This window comes from Pyrus communis, chromosome 1 (assembly GCF_963583255.1).
Source record: "Pyrus communis chromosome 1, drPyrComm1.1, whole genome shotgun sequence".
Classification (NCBI taxonomy): Eukaryota; Viridiplantae; Streptophyta; class Magnoliopsida; order Rosales; family Rosaceae; genus Pyrus; species Pyrus communis.
In genome coordinates this window covers 31,192,376-31,207,513 of record NC_084803.1, presented here as the reverse complement: position 1 = coordinate 31,207,513, position 15,138 = coordinate 31,192,376, and the positions used below count along the sequence as shown (strand labels likewise).

Sequence of the window (15,138 nt, the reverse complement as noted above, 5' to 3'; positions counted from 1 at the left end):
TATATGTATTGGAATACACATCATTCCTTGGCCTTTGATTGTAAGAATTCATGAGGTTCACTTGCTCTTGGACATACTCGGGGTAAGCCTCCCTAGATGGACATTGATGAGTAAGGTGGCTTGGTATGTTGCAAATGGCACACAGTTCACTTGCTTTTGGCACCATGTTGAGCACGGATTCAAGCTTCTTTTCTAGGTTAGCTACCTGCAAAGAAAGATCATGATTAGAGCTTGTTTCATATACTCCAACTCTCTTACCCCTTACATCTTTGTGTTGAGCACTAGATCCCAACATCTCATAAATGTTATATGACTCTTGAGCATTCTTTTTCTTCAAAGCTCCACCTGCTGCATTATCAACAGTTGATTGACATGTTTGGGTTAGTCCATCACAGAAAATTTGCATTTGTAAGTGAAGAGGTAACCCATGGTGTGGACATTGCAACAAAAGGCCTTTAAAGTGCTCCCAACACTCATTGAAAGGTTCTCCATCATCTTGTTTGAAGTTGAAGATTTGTCCCCTTAATGTGGCTGTCTTTTGAGTGGAAAAGAACTTTTCCAAAAACTTCTTAGCCACGGCATCCCATGTGGTGAGTGAACCAGGTACTAGAGTCATTAACCAACCCTTGGCCCTATCTTTCAAGGTGTAAGGGAACACTCTCATCCTCAGATTTGCTTCACTTACTCCCTGTAAAGGTAAACCACTCACAACATTGTAAAATTCTTTAATATGAGCTAAAGGATCTTCATTAGGTAAGCCATAAAAAGAAGGAAACATATGGAAATGTGAAGATTTAAGATCATAGTTTCTAGCTTCTATGGGCAGCAAGATGCATGAAGGTGAATTTTGTATGATTGGTTGAGCAAAATCCTCCAAAGCTCGAAGATCATCTTGGTTGCCCGCCATCTCTTCTTCTCTTTCCCAATTAAAGTGCTCAGATCCTTCACTTGTTGGACTAGACGGTTTCCCTTCCTCTTCTTCACGGACAATGGAGGAACTTGTTGGCACAAAGCTTTCCAAAGTGTTGCCCTTTAACCGTTCAATTCTTTGGCCTAATTCAGCAAGTCTATTTGACATATACTACCTGAAACAAGATAAAACAAGTTTGAATAAAAATCAGAAATCTACTTGAAATGAAAAGAACAAGGTTTAATATCAAAACAAGCAATTATAAGGGACTGAAATCAGTCCCCGGCAACGGTGCCATTTTGATTGATGTTTTCCTTCTTCGTGCAAGAATCCACAGGGACTAATTGGACCTATACAACTACTTGTTTTACAAGAACTCTATAAGAGAAATAAAACTAATCAATTTAGGCAGATTTGTTGTTGTAACTTGAAAGCACAAGAAAATGAAGTAGACGCAAATAAATGAATCAACAATTAATAAAATGAGATAGCACAAATGGAGATGAAGCTAGGGATTCGGTTTCACCATTGCTAAGCCAAGTCCATGCTTGTTAAGTCAGATTATACTCATCCATCTACCTATTTCTTGGGTTTGTTTCACTTAGATATGATCAACCATATGATGTGTGGACTTGATCAAATGTTCCTAATCATGAACCTAAGTGTGATGTGCAACTTTGGTCCCTAATCAAGAACATGACACGCACAAGAAACTTTCATAAAACCAAAGGAAACACTCGGCAGGTTGTTTGCAAAGCATTCCCTTCATTCATTCACATATCCACCAAGAGTATGCATGATGTGTGCTTTACTCTTGGCTAAACAACCTGTGGTTAAATCAAATGGTGATCAAACATTAAAATCAACACACAAAGTCACAATTAAATCAGAGAATGAAACAAGAAATAGATGGATCAACTGAGCATTCTGAAATAACTACATGGCAATCTTGCAAGGCTACATCGAATCCCTAGAAAGAAATTAGTTAACACTTCATGTTTACAGAATGTTTGATATAAAAATATACAACATGAATGAACATAGAATTAAGGAGAACGAACCCTTGAAGCAAAACTGATGTTGAAATCCCTTAAGAGTTGCCTTCGGTGTGGTGCTCCAAGTGTGTTGTAAAGGAAGGTGGAGCGGCTAAGGTTGAATGGTTTCTGCGAATGGGAGAGTGGATGGAATGAAACCGAGAAGAGATTGTGTAGAAATGGAAGGGAATTTGCGGCAAAGGGGATGTGTTTGTGGTATCTTGTGTATGAAAATGAGATGTTGTTTGTGTGAAGTGTGTGTGAATGCATGTGGATTAAAGAGTGAATGGTGGCTAAAATAATGATGGAAAACAACTAGGAGAAGTATGGAATGCATGTGAAATGTAAAGGGAAAAGCTGGAAATGGCTAGGAAGGTCACGGCATAGACTTCTTTGGTGCAGAAATGGGTGTTGTTTGCATGTGAATTGAAGTTAGGGAGAATGATGATGAATGGATGTGGATTAAAGAATGAATGGTGGTGTAATGATGAAGTGTGATGGCTGAAAATGGCAAGGGAAATGCATGTGTTTGCACGGCAAAGAGGGAATGTTGGTGTTTTTGTGTTGGTTTGAATGGTTTAATTAATGGGAGTGCATGTTTGAATGATTAAAGTGCATGTGGGTGAATATGTGGCTGATTTATGAAAGGAATGCATGTGTTGATGAAGTGGAATGACAACTAGGTTATGAGGGGAATGCATGTGATGCATGGCAAGGTTTTAGAATGGGCTTAAAATAGGGTTGTTTTTTATGGAATGGATGGTTCTTTGCATGGCTATAAGGGAGAGAATAAGAGAGAATGGGCTAGGCCCTTTGTTGTATGTCCTAAATTGCATAAATGGCCTTCAATTTCGTCCATCCTTTTGGCTCCATGGATAAGCTATTCAATCCATGCCCAAAAATGCTCCAAATAGCCTCAAAATGCATTTTCTTGCTCCCTAAGCCCTTAGAACCTGAAAACACACAAAAGAAGCATAAAGAACTAAAATAACTAAAGAAACATAACGTAAATGTACGAGAACAAGCCATTTAAGTCGCATGAATATGCTCCTATCAGGATCCCCATGGCAGCAAGTAAATGAGGTAAGTTCCACACCCGACATTCATTCACAATTAGCTAATCTTACTTCCATTGTGTCTCAGATGGCCGAAGGAATGAGGATTCAAGGACCAATTATGTGTGGAGTGTGTTCTATCCAAGGACATGCTTATGAGAAGTGCCCACAACTCATTGAAAATGGTGGATAGGAAAGCGCAAATGCTATTGGGTTTCAAGGCCAAAACCAACCAAGGAACGATCCGTATTCCAACACCTACAATCCCAGTTGGAGAGACCACCCAAACTTCAAGTGGAGGGAGCCCCAACAACCACCACAACAAGGAGGCTTTAGGCAACAACCCTCGGGCTTCTACAACAAGCCATACGCACCCACACAAGCACCTCCACAATCTTCCCAAACAAGTTCAGGTAACACTTTAGACAATGATACACTTCTTAAGTTACTAACGAATTTGTCTCAGGGGCAAGAAAACCAAGCCAAAGCAATGCAAAATCAAGAAAAAAGGGTGGATCAATTGGAGAAACAAATTGGGCAGATTGCAGAGTTTGTAGGGCAATTCCGAGACCAAGGCAAGCTCCCAAGCTCAACCATTCCAAACCCTAAGGGAGGGTTCGAAACGGCCAATGCCATACTCTTGAGAAGTGGAAAAGAAGTCGGGGCAGGTCCTACACCATCACCATCAGGTCTTAACGAGGACAAAAAACTGAGAATTGAAGAGGAAGAAATAGGACAACCCACGGCAAAGGTGGAAACACCTTTGCCGCAAGCTTTTATTGATCCAAAAATGTCCAATTCGGCCAAAAAGGGTAAGAATGTGTCAAATTCGGTTCCTACTAATGTTTTTCCTTTGAATGTGCCTTTTCCTAGTAGGTTCATGCAAACAAAGAAGGAGGAGCAGGAGAAAGACATTCTTGAGACGTTTAGGAAGGTCCAAGTAAACATTCCTTTACTTGATGCCATTAAGCAAGTGCCCAGGTATGCATGATAGGAGCATATTTAGGCGACTTTGTTGGCTTGTTCTTGTGCATTTACGTTGTTATTTTCGTATGTTTTCAGGTTCTAAGGGCTAAAGGAGCAAAGAAGTGCATTTTGGAGCCTTTTGGAGCACTTTTGGGCTAAGGATGGATAGCTTATGCTTGGAGCCAAAGCATTGGACGAAATTGAAGACCAAGTGAGCCTAGAATCGAAGGAAGAAGGAGGAATCAAGAATTGGAAACTAGTTTCCATTATGGGGAGTTTCTATTCTTGAAAGGTTTCCAATTATGCAAGTTTCCAAATAATTTGGTTGCCTAAATCACATGTTCTAGAAGCCCTAGACATGTGCCGCACCTTACCTTCCTCTTCTCTCCCAAAATCTGCAAGTTTGGCACTTTCCCCTTCTTTTCCTCCCTTGTGCCGTAAGACTTAGCCTTTTTCCCCTAATTCCTGATTTCAATTACCTATTCTAAAGGGATTTAACTTAATTCCTGATTCTTAGAATTGATTTAGGGAATTAAACACTTACTTATTTCATGCAAGCCTTGCCGTGCACTTCCTTTGACCCTTCCTCTTCCTTGCCGTGCAAGGGGGAGGATTCTTTCCTATTTCTAGAGTCTTTGACTTAATTTCTGATTACCTAAATAACCTAGGGTTTTATTTCCTGAAATCCTATTAATAAACCTCCTTGTTGCAGCCACAAAACATTCATTCATTCACCATTCACGCCAGAAATTCTTGCCATCCCTCTAACACATCCATACTTCACCATTCTTCATACTTTCTGCCCAAAAACAACCCTTGCCGTCCCCTACATCCATCCCTATCCTAAACACATCATTCTACATCATCCATAATCCCCAAAACTCACCATAACCCCTTGTGCCGCAGCAACTAGGAGAGGAAGGAAGCCTAAACGTTTCATGCTTGCAGATTGGAGTGTTTAGGTGTACTTCGTTCTTGTTTTCAATGTTTACTTTGCTATTACTTTCTAAGGTTGCTGTAATCATGAGTGGCTAAACCCCTAATTAGTTAGGGGAAAGTTTGAAGCCATGAACATGTTTGAAATATGAATTGATTTCTTCCAATTGTGATTTGTTAAGTTGTGATTGCAATTCAATTTTCTGTTTATTAAAAACTTGTTTTTGTATGTTGATTAGGGATGCATACTTAGTCTTCATGCATAAACTTGATGCTAGTTTATAAACGAGTTTCACCTAATCGTCACAAGTTTATAAACATGAGTAGTGCAGGTTGCTAGTCACAACCGCGTTAATTGAATTCTTGGCAAGAGTTTCATGCTTTTCATAGTAACAATTGCCTCGTCAATACTTATAGTTTTCATTAAACTTAATGATCTTTGATTGTACCTTTATTGTGCTTTTCACGTAAGGGACTTTTAGAGAATGTTTTGAGTTGTTGTATGCGCATTCCCATCCAATTCAATAACTTAAGGAAAACTTGAAAGTTAGAAAAGTGCAATCCACGGCTAACTTGGGGTGTTGAGCATCATAGTTAATGAAAAGCAATTGGAAAATCGATTCATATATAAATGTGTCATGTGTGGAGAATGGACCTCTAACTAATCCATCCATCATCTTGTTTCCAAAATTCGTTTTACAATCTGCCTAGTTGTATAACTTGTTTTGTTATTTCAATTTTCGTCAAATCAAAACCCCCTTTACTTTCTTGTTCTATAGGGTTTAGAATCTGTTTAGTTTGTGTTTTAAAGTATTTTGAATCAAACCATAACCTTAAATTCGTCCAAAATTGTGTTTAAGGTCAGAAACTGCCTATTTAGTGTTTTTAGGCAGTTTTGAGTCTTTTGAACCTGTTTTCAGTCCTTTGAGTCATTGTGAACGTTTTTAACTTTGTTTTTATGTTTTTGAGTCAGTTTAGAGGTTTTAGCAAGCCCTCCTAATCCCCGGTCTAGAACGATCCCTACTTGCATCCTTACTACAATTTGACAACAAGAGGGTTAATTTGTGTGCTTAACTATTTTCGCATCAAATTTTGGCGCCGTTGCCGGGGATTAGCAACTTTGCTAATCCCTCGTTATTTCTTTTTATTTATTTTTCATTTGTTTTCTATCTTAGTTACTGATTTGTTTATTTCATTGTTTTTAGGTACTAGTGCATGACTAGGTGTTCAAAAACTGTTAGTAAGCACATCCTTGACTTTGACGACGATTTTGAGCGGACCTTAAGGAAGCAAAAGCATCAACCAAACCCTAATTCACCGTCTTCTAGCTCCACATCCGAGCTTAACGAAGGAGGTGAGGAAGGAGAAGCCACGGCACAGGTTGTGGAAGAAGTACAAACCATGGCCGTGGACAATCGAACCATCAAAGAGCTCTCTGCCTCAGGTATGGGCAATGCCGTTCCTTTATGCATACAATACCCTACGGCAGCTGAAGGTAAGACGGAAGAATTTGAACTTAAGTCTAGTTTATTACATCATATTCCTAAATTCCATGGGTTGTCCATGGAAGATCCTAACAAACATCTTAAGGAATTTGAAGTAGTTTGCTCAAGTATGACACCCATCAACGTGGATGGGAGTATTTTGAAGATGAAGGCCTTTCCATTCTCACTTATGGACAAGGCCAAAGATTGGTTGTTTGAATTGTCCCCTGGAATTGTAAATTCTTGGGAAAGTATGAAACGTGCATTCTTAGAGAAATTCTTTCCCACTGCCAAGATCATTCTCTTGAGGAAACGAATTAGTGGCATCCAACGAAAGCAAGGTGAGTCGTTTCCATCTTATTATGAACGTTTTAAATCACTTGTTGCTTCATGTCCACAACACCAAATGAAGGAGGAGCTGCTCATTCAATATTTCTACGAGGGACTCCTTCCCATGGAACGTCAAATGCTAGATGCTTCGGCGGGTGGTGCATTAGTGGACAAGACTCTGTTGGATGCCAAAGCTTTAATTGCCAACCGAGCACACAACGCTCAACAATATGAAGGTGTTGGACAAAAAGAGGGGCCACGGCAACAAAGTGTGAATGAGGTAATTGCAATTTCTGATATTCAATCACAATTGGCTAATCTTACTTCTCTTGTGTCTCAGGTTGTCAAGGGGTCAAAACCACAAGAAAACCAAGTGTGTGGCGTGTGTTCAATGCAAGGGCATCCATCCGAGACATGCCCTCAGTTCATAGAGAATGGAGGATGGGAATCTGCCAATGCCATTGGTTTCCAAGGCCAAAACCAACCCAAACATGATCCATACTCCAACACCTACAACCCCGGATGGAGAGATCACCCTAATTTCAAGTGGAGAGAGCCCCAACAATCTGCACCACAAGGGGGATTTCAACAAAACCCCCCTGGGTTACCACGGCCATACCAATCTAACCAACCACCATCGTCCCAAAACAACTCAGGTTCGTCTTTTGATAATTCTCAAGTTATTCAATTACTAACTACATTGGCGCAGGGGCAAGAAAAACAAGCCAAGGACATGCAAAATTACGCCAATGAGGTACAAAATCAAGCTCGAGAAGTGACGGATTTAAAGAGACAAGTGGGACAAATGGCTGAATTCATGGGGCAATTTAGTAGAGAACAAGGTAAGTTACCAAGTTCAACACAAGTGAATCCGAAAGGTGGATTCGAATCTGCCAAGGCCATAGTGTTGAGAAACGGAAAAGAAGTTGGGGCAGGTTCTTCATCAAAAACAGGTCACAAAGAGGATGAAAAACTGCATTTTGAAGAAGGGGAAGCAACCAAACCCACGGCAAAGGTGGAACTCCCTTTGCCGCAAGCTTCTAGTGGCCCTAAATCACCCAATCTGTCCAATAAAGGTAAAAACGTGTTAAGTTCAATTCCTACTAATGTTTTTCCTTCGAATGTGCCTTTTCCTAGTAGGTTCATGCAAATAAAGAAAGATGAAGCCGAAAAGGACATTCTCGAGACGTTTCGGAAAGTTCAAGTCAATATCCCTCTTTTGGATGCAATCAAGCAAGTCCCGAGGTACGCCAAGTTCTTGAAGGAACTTTGCACTAATAAGAGGAAGATTTCGACCAAGGAGGTTGTCAAAGTGGGTGAAAACGTCTCAGCCATCTTGCAAAGAAAACTGCCCCCTAAATGCAAGGATCCGGGTAGTTTTACAATTCCATGTGTCATTGGTAATACTCATTTTGAATCTGCCATGTTAGATCTAGGTGCATCCATAAATGTCATGCCATATTCAATTTATGCATCTATGAATCTAGGAGCATTAAAAAATGATGGTGTTATTATACAATTGGCCGATAGATCTAATGCCTATCCAAAGGGAGTTTTGGAAGATGTGTTAGTGCAGGTCAATCATTTAGTCTTTCCGGCAGATTTCTATGTGCTTGAAATGGATGAATCCGAACATACCCCTTCATTGCCCATCCTCCTTGGTAGGCCATTCATGAAAACGGCTCGTACGAAGATTGACTTATATAATGGCACGTTGACCATGGAATTTGATGGGGAAGTTATTAATTTCAATCTTTCTGATTCTATGAAGTACCCTAGTGAGAATCATTCGTGTTTTGCTATTGATATAATTGACTGTTTGGCGCAGGACTATTTAGACAATTTGAAGAACGATGCACTTGAATTGGTCATTGCACAAGGAAGGAACATGCAAAACATCGAAATAACCACCAAGGAACCCCACGGCATGCATGGGGAATCCTTGGCCGTGCCCCCTAGTGAAGATATGATTGAGATGGTGGCTGCCCTCGAGTCCTTGCCATCACATTCAAGTAAGTTTTTTTACCCTATTTTAAGTTCAGTTTCGGCTAATAAGATGCTTCCCTCAGTTGTGCAGCCACCTACACTTGAACTTAAGCCGTTGCCTAGTCACTTGAAGTACGTGTTTTTGGGCGAGGATAAGACTTTGCCCGTCATCATCTCATCCTCTCTCACGGCACAAGAGGAGAATAAATTGGTGCGAGTGCTTAAAGAGTACAAAACAGCAATTGGATGGACTTTGGCCGACATAAAGGGAATTACCCTACTATGTGCATGCATCGCATACTTCTAGATGAGGGGTCCAAAACATCTCGAGAGGCTCAACGCCGTCTCAACCCTCCGATGATGGAAGTAGTGAAGAAAGAGGTAATCAAATTACTTGATTGTGGAGTGATTTATCCTATTTCTGATAGCAGGTGGGTTTCGCCCGTGCAATGCGTTCCAAAGAAATCTGGAGTGACTGTGGTTGAAAATGCCGAGAATGAGCTTGTTCCTACACGTATTCAAACTGGTTGGAGGGTGTGCATCGACTATAGGAAGCTAAACGCCACCACAAGGAAGGACCACTTCCCATTGCCGTTCATTGACCAAATGCTCGAAAGGTTAGCGGGTTATGCTTTCTATTGTTTTCTTGATGGTTACTCTGGTTATAATCAAATTGTCATAGCACCCGAGGACCAAGAAAAAACCACTTTCACATGCCCTTTTGGTACATTTGCATATCGTCGCATGCCTTTTGGTTTATGTAATGCACCTGCTACGTTTCAAAGATGCATGATGAGTATATTTTCTGATTATGTTGAGAAAATCATTGAAGTTTTTATGGATGATTTCAGCGTCTTTGGTGATTCTTTTGATGGTTGCTTGCATAATCTTAGTTTGATTCTAAAACGTTGTGTTGAAACTAACCTTGTTCTTAATTGGGAAAAGTGTCATTTCATGGTTAAACAAGGCATAGTTTTAGGTCATATCATCTCTGAAAACGGCATTGAAGTAGACAAATCCAAAATAGATCTTGTACGTCACTTACCCTCTCCAACTTCGGTTAGAGAGGTTCGTTCTTTTCTTGGCCATGCAGGATTCTATCGTAGGTTTATCAAAGACTTCTCAAAAGTTGCACAACCTCTTTGCCGTCTCCTACAAAAAGAAGTGGCGTTTGAATTCACCAAGGAGTGCACGGCTTCATTCAATCAACTCAAGGAGTTGTTGACCACGGCACCAATCATTGCTTCCCCGGATTGGAGTCTCCCTTTTGAGTTGATGTGTGACGCCTCTGATTATGCTCTAGGGGCTGTTTTAGGGCAAAGAAAAGACAAGAGGCCGCATGTCATCTACTATGCCTCACGGACGTTGAATGATGCACAACTAAATTATTCTACAACCGAAAAAGAACTCTTGGCTATTGTATTTGCATTAGATAAGTTTAGATCATATCTTCTTGGTACTAAAGTCATTGTTTTCACTGACCATGCAGCCTTGAGGTATCTTTTCACGAAAAAGGAGGCCAAGCCAAGACTCATTCGATGGATGCTCCTACTTCAAGAGTTCGATCTTGAAATTCGAGACAAGAAGGGGTGTGAAAACGTGGTGGCTGACCACCTAAGTAGAATGGTGCGTGAGGAAGAGCCCATTCCCATTTTAGAGACGTTTCCCGATGAGCAACTTATGTCCATTCAGGTAAGTACCCCTTGGTATGCCGATTTGGTCAATTATTTGGTATCTAGACAAGTTCCTAGCACCCTCAACAAATTCCAACGTGATAAACTTAAAAAGGATGCTAGATTTTATGTTTGGGATAACCCATACTTGTGGAAACATTGCCCAGATCAGATTATAAGGAGATGTGTGCATGAATCAGATTTTCATTCAATTTTAAGTTTTTGTCACACATATGCTAGTGGGGGTCATTTTGGCACCCAAAGGACAGCTTTAAAAGTTCTTGAATGTGGTTTTTATTGGCCTACTTTGTTTAAAGATGCAAGAATGATGCGTGATTTATACGCACACAAATTAAACCCTCTTTTTATCAATTGTAGTAAGTATGTAAGTAGGGATCGTTCTGGACCGGGGATTAGGAGGGATTGTTAATCACTTGGATTTGACTCAAAAACATAAAAAAAAAGTTAAAAACGTTCACAAAGACTCAAAGGACTCAAAACAAGTTCAAAAGACTCAAAACTGCCTAAAAACACTAACTAGGCTGTTTCTGACCTTAAACCCAATGTTGGACGAATTTAAGATTATGGCTTGATTCAAACGTAAAATAACAATATAAAACACTATACTAGACTCAAAGAATGCAAAACTAAACTTTAAAACACTAAAACAAACCAAAAGACTCAAAACAACACAAACACACTCAAATCTGCCTAAAAACCACTTTCTGGGCAGATTTGAGCACAAACACAAATTTGGACGAATTTGTGTAACAAAATGACTCAAAACTCTTATAAACACAAACTAAGACACTTTCTAACTAAATTAGACAATAAAGTAAAGGGGGATTTTAATTTGACGAAAATTGAAATAACGAAACAAGTTTAATAAACTAGACAGAATGTAAATATGAATGCGATGAAAATGAATGGATGAATGCTAGCTAGAAGGTTCTTCTCCACACATGTTACACTTGCATAATAAAATGATTTCCAATTGCATTTCAATAAACCATGAATTCTCAACACCCCAAGTTAACCGTGATGCACTAATTAACCTTCAAATCTTCCTAACGTTATTGAATTGGATGATTGCATACGACAACCCAAAACATTCCCCACAAGTCCCCTACATGATTGCATAATAGAGATACAAGCAAGAATCATTACGCTCTATGAAAATTATAAGTGTTGACGGGGCATTCATTACTATGATTGCATGAAACTTATGCCAAGAATTCGTTTAACGCGATTGTTTATAAGCAACCTCCACTACTTGTGAATATAAGTTCGTAACTATTAGGTGAAACTCACTTATATTCTAGCGTCATATTCATGCATGAAAATTAAGCGTGCACTCTCAATAAACATACATAAATAAGTTATCAATCAAACAGTTAAACAAATTGAATCCACAACTTATGAAACGCAATTAGAAGTAATCAAATCAAAATGCAAGCATAAACATATATTTCGAATTACCCCCTAACCAAGGGGGGTTTAGTTCCTCATGGTACAAAACAAAGAGAATCAAAGAAACACCTAAACATTCCAACAACTCAAACTTGAATTGTATGAACGTTTAGGTCCTCTTCTCTTCCATTCCTCATTCGTACAAAACAAAGAGTATTGAAATTAAACATTGAAATCAAAGAAACACCTAAACATTCCAACAACTCAAACTTGAATTGTATGAACGTTTAGGCACTTTTCTCTTCCTCTTCGTTGTAGCACAAGGTCTAAGGATAGTTTGATGGTGTGAATGGTTTGGGGAGTGGTGAAGATGGAAGGATGGTGTTTGGATTGTAAGGGAGTGGTGCCTCAAGGCCACGGCACCAAGGGCAGTTTGTGATGGTCTACATTCTGAAAATGGAAGGGTTTGTGTTGTGGTATGTACAATGGATGAATTTCTGAAATGGAGGAGTGAATGAGAATGAATGCAATGAATGCTTATTTATAGGTGAAATGGGGGGAACATGACAGCTAGGAGGGAATGTGGCTGCATGTTTGAATGATTAAAGGATGCATGTGGGTTGGAATTGCATGTGCAATGAATATGTGGCTGCATGTGCAAGGGGACAATCTGAAAATGCATGTGAAAGCATGTGTTGGCTGCAATGATGAAATGGATGGGAGTGCATGTGGCTTAATTAATTAAAGGGAGTGCATGTGCAATGTTTTAAAGGATGGAATGCATGTGAATATGATGGAAATCTGATATGGTGATGGGAGATGCATGTGGCTGATTTATGCATGTGATTAAAGGGAGTGCATGTTTGAATGATTAAAGGGGGAAGTGCATGTGGGTTGGAAATATAAAAGGGGAATGCATGTGGCTGCAAGGTGTGGTGAATGATGATGAATGCATGTGGATTAAAGAGTGAATGGTGGCTGCAAAGTGAATGAATAATGAAATGGGAAAGCATGTGCAAGGTTTTGGTGTGAATGATTGAATGTGCATGTGGCTGCAATGGATTAGGAATCCTTCAATTTCGTCCATCCTCTTGGCTCCAAGCATATGATATCCATTCCAATCTCTAATTTGCTCCAAAATGCTCCAAAATGCATCTTTTTGCTTCCTTAGCCATATGAACCTAAAAACACACGAAAATGCATGTGGGTGAATGTTTGAATGATTAAAGGGGAAACATGACAGCTAGGTTGGTTGGTGGCTGCCATGGAGGTGTGGAATGATGGAATTGCACAAGGGGAATGCATGTGCACGGTTTTGGTGTGGAGAAATGATTATGGATGCATGTGTTGAATGATTTCTTGGTGAGGGATGTGGAGTGGCTGGAATGATGAAAGAAAAAAGGGTGCATGTGGGTTAATTAATTAAAGGGATTGCATGTGCAATGTTGTTGTTGGTGCAATGATGGAGGAACAAGTGCATGTGGCTGAAATGTGGAAGGTGTGAGGCTACTTCAAGTAGGAATCCTTGTGACATCAACTCTTCAATTTCGTCCATTCCTTTTGCTCCAAGTATAAGTTATCCCTTCCAATTCCAATTTTGCTCCAAAATGCTCCAAAATGCATCTTGTTGCTTCCTTAGCCACATGAACCTAAAAACACACGAAAATGGCTTAAACGCCAAAAACAACTATGAATTAACAATATAAATGCACGAAAACAAGCTAAGTAAGTCGCCTAAATATGCTCCTATCAATGATAAGTGAATGATATGTGGTGAATGGTTTAAGTGTTTAAAATAGGGAACAAAGCCCTTCCTTGCATGGCAAGGAAGGGAGACACAAGGAAACACACAACAATGTCCTATGGTTGCAAGGAATGTTGTTTTTGTGTTCTAAAATGCGTAGGAGTCTTCAATGATGCTCAAACACGAGGTCTTTTAGGATTTAACTTTCCTACTTCAAGTCTTCAATTTCGTCCATCCTCTTGGCTCCAAGCATATGATATCCATTCCAATCTCTAATTTGCTCCAAAAGGCTCCAAAAGGCATCCTTTTGCATACCTTGCCCTTAGAACCTACAAACACACGAAAATAGCTTAAAGTACTAAAATAACTAAAGAAACATAACGTAAATGCACGAGAACAAGCCATTTAAGTCGCATGAATATGCTCCTATCAAATACCCCCACACTTATCTTTTGCTAGTCCTCGAGCAAAACAAAACAAAAGAAACCAAAAACAAAACGACACTGAACAAGAAAAACACAACCTAAACCTTCCAACAATCGTCTCAGGGATTTCCAATGCACATGACAAGTTAAAAATCATTAGTCACATAGATTTTAGTCATCTTCACACTTAAATACATTCTTAATCATAGTCACCACATATTATTTCACAATTAAGCATTTAAAACCATGTTTTGAATGTAGTAACATGCCTTAGAGAATTTGCTCAAATCCTTACAAGATATGCACTCGTTTTTCACACAGATTTTCTGACTACACACCCTACACTAGTTATATGTGAGAGATTGATGTAAACATGAAAGACTAGTATCTCACGTATGTTATAACAAAGAAAGCATTTTCTGGATTTACGATAATGACATGAATATGATCTCATGAATGGAATGCTACTACTTAGAATGAGAACCAGTGATTCCATAAGCTCATATCAATTCCAAACTCCACATTTTGAAACACATAACACTCAAGATAGAAGTCAAAGGGTTGTAACGGGGCTAGGGTATTGGCTAACAATGAAAGGTGACGGATAAACAAACATTCTTAAAGCAATAGTGAGCAAAGTATTGAATTAGGCACTTAGAATTCCCTTTAGAACGCAGAAGTCGACTTTGAACACCCAAGGGGAAGTCACACAAACCTTAGGGCCATATTCAACTTTTTGGACCGTTTCTTCAACCATCAACGCTCGTGAGTTCATTCTTACTTATTTTCACTCCTTTTTTTTCTTTTCTTCTTCTTTTTCTTTTGAATCTCAAAACATACATATAAACGTAAGAACAAACTTTTACTCCCCCACACTCATTTTCTTGCATAATGTAACTCAAAAGGAATTCATTTAAGTCATGCTCACTATACTTTAAGAACAAGGGTATAGGAAAGTCCTACTCTAGGCTAGGTAAGGGGTGATGTGGTTAGCAAAGAAAATAGGCTAAACGAGGCTCAACACGGTTAAAACTAATATATACGAAATATGGGAAGTAAGGCTATTTGGCTATGATGGCAACTACACAACTTCATCTTGATATATGTTATGCAATTCAATGTCATGCTTTGAATGAAACGGATATAAGTTCTAGCATTTAGTTCTATCATGATACAATTGCATTC

The 15,138-nt window shown here is 39.4% G+C and overlaps 1 non-coding gene across 1 annotated transcript; it reads left to right on the top strand.

The window, feature by feature from the left end:
• Positions 1-422: 422 nt before the first annotated feature.
• Positions 423-533, top strand: LOC137720286 (small nucleolar RNA R71). Its single transcript, XR_011066486.1, has one exon. It is a non-coding gene; the product is annotated as a small nucleolar RNA R71 (small nucleolar RNA).
• Positions 534-15,138: the final 14,605 nt, after the last annotated feature.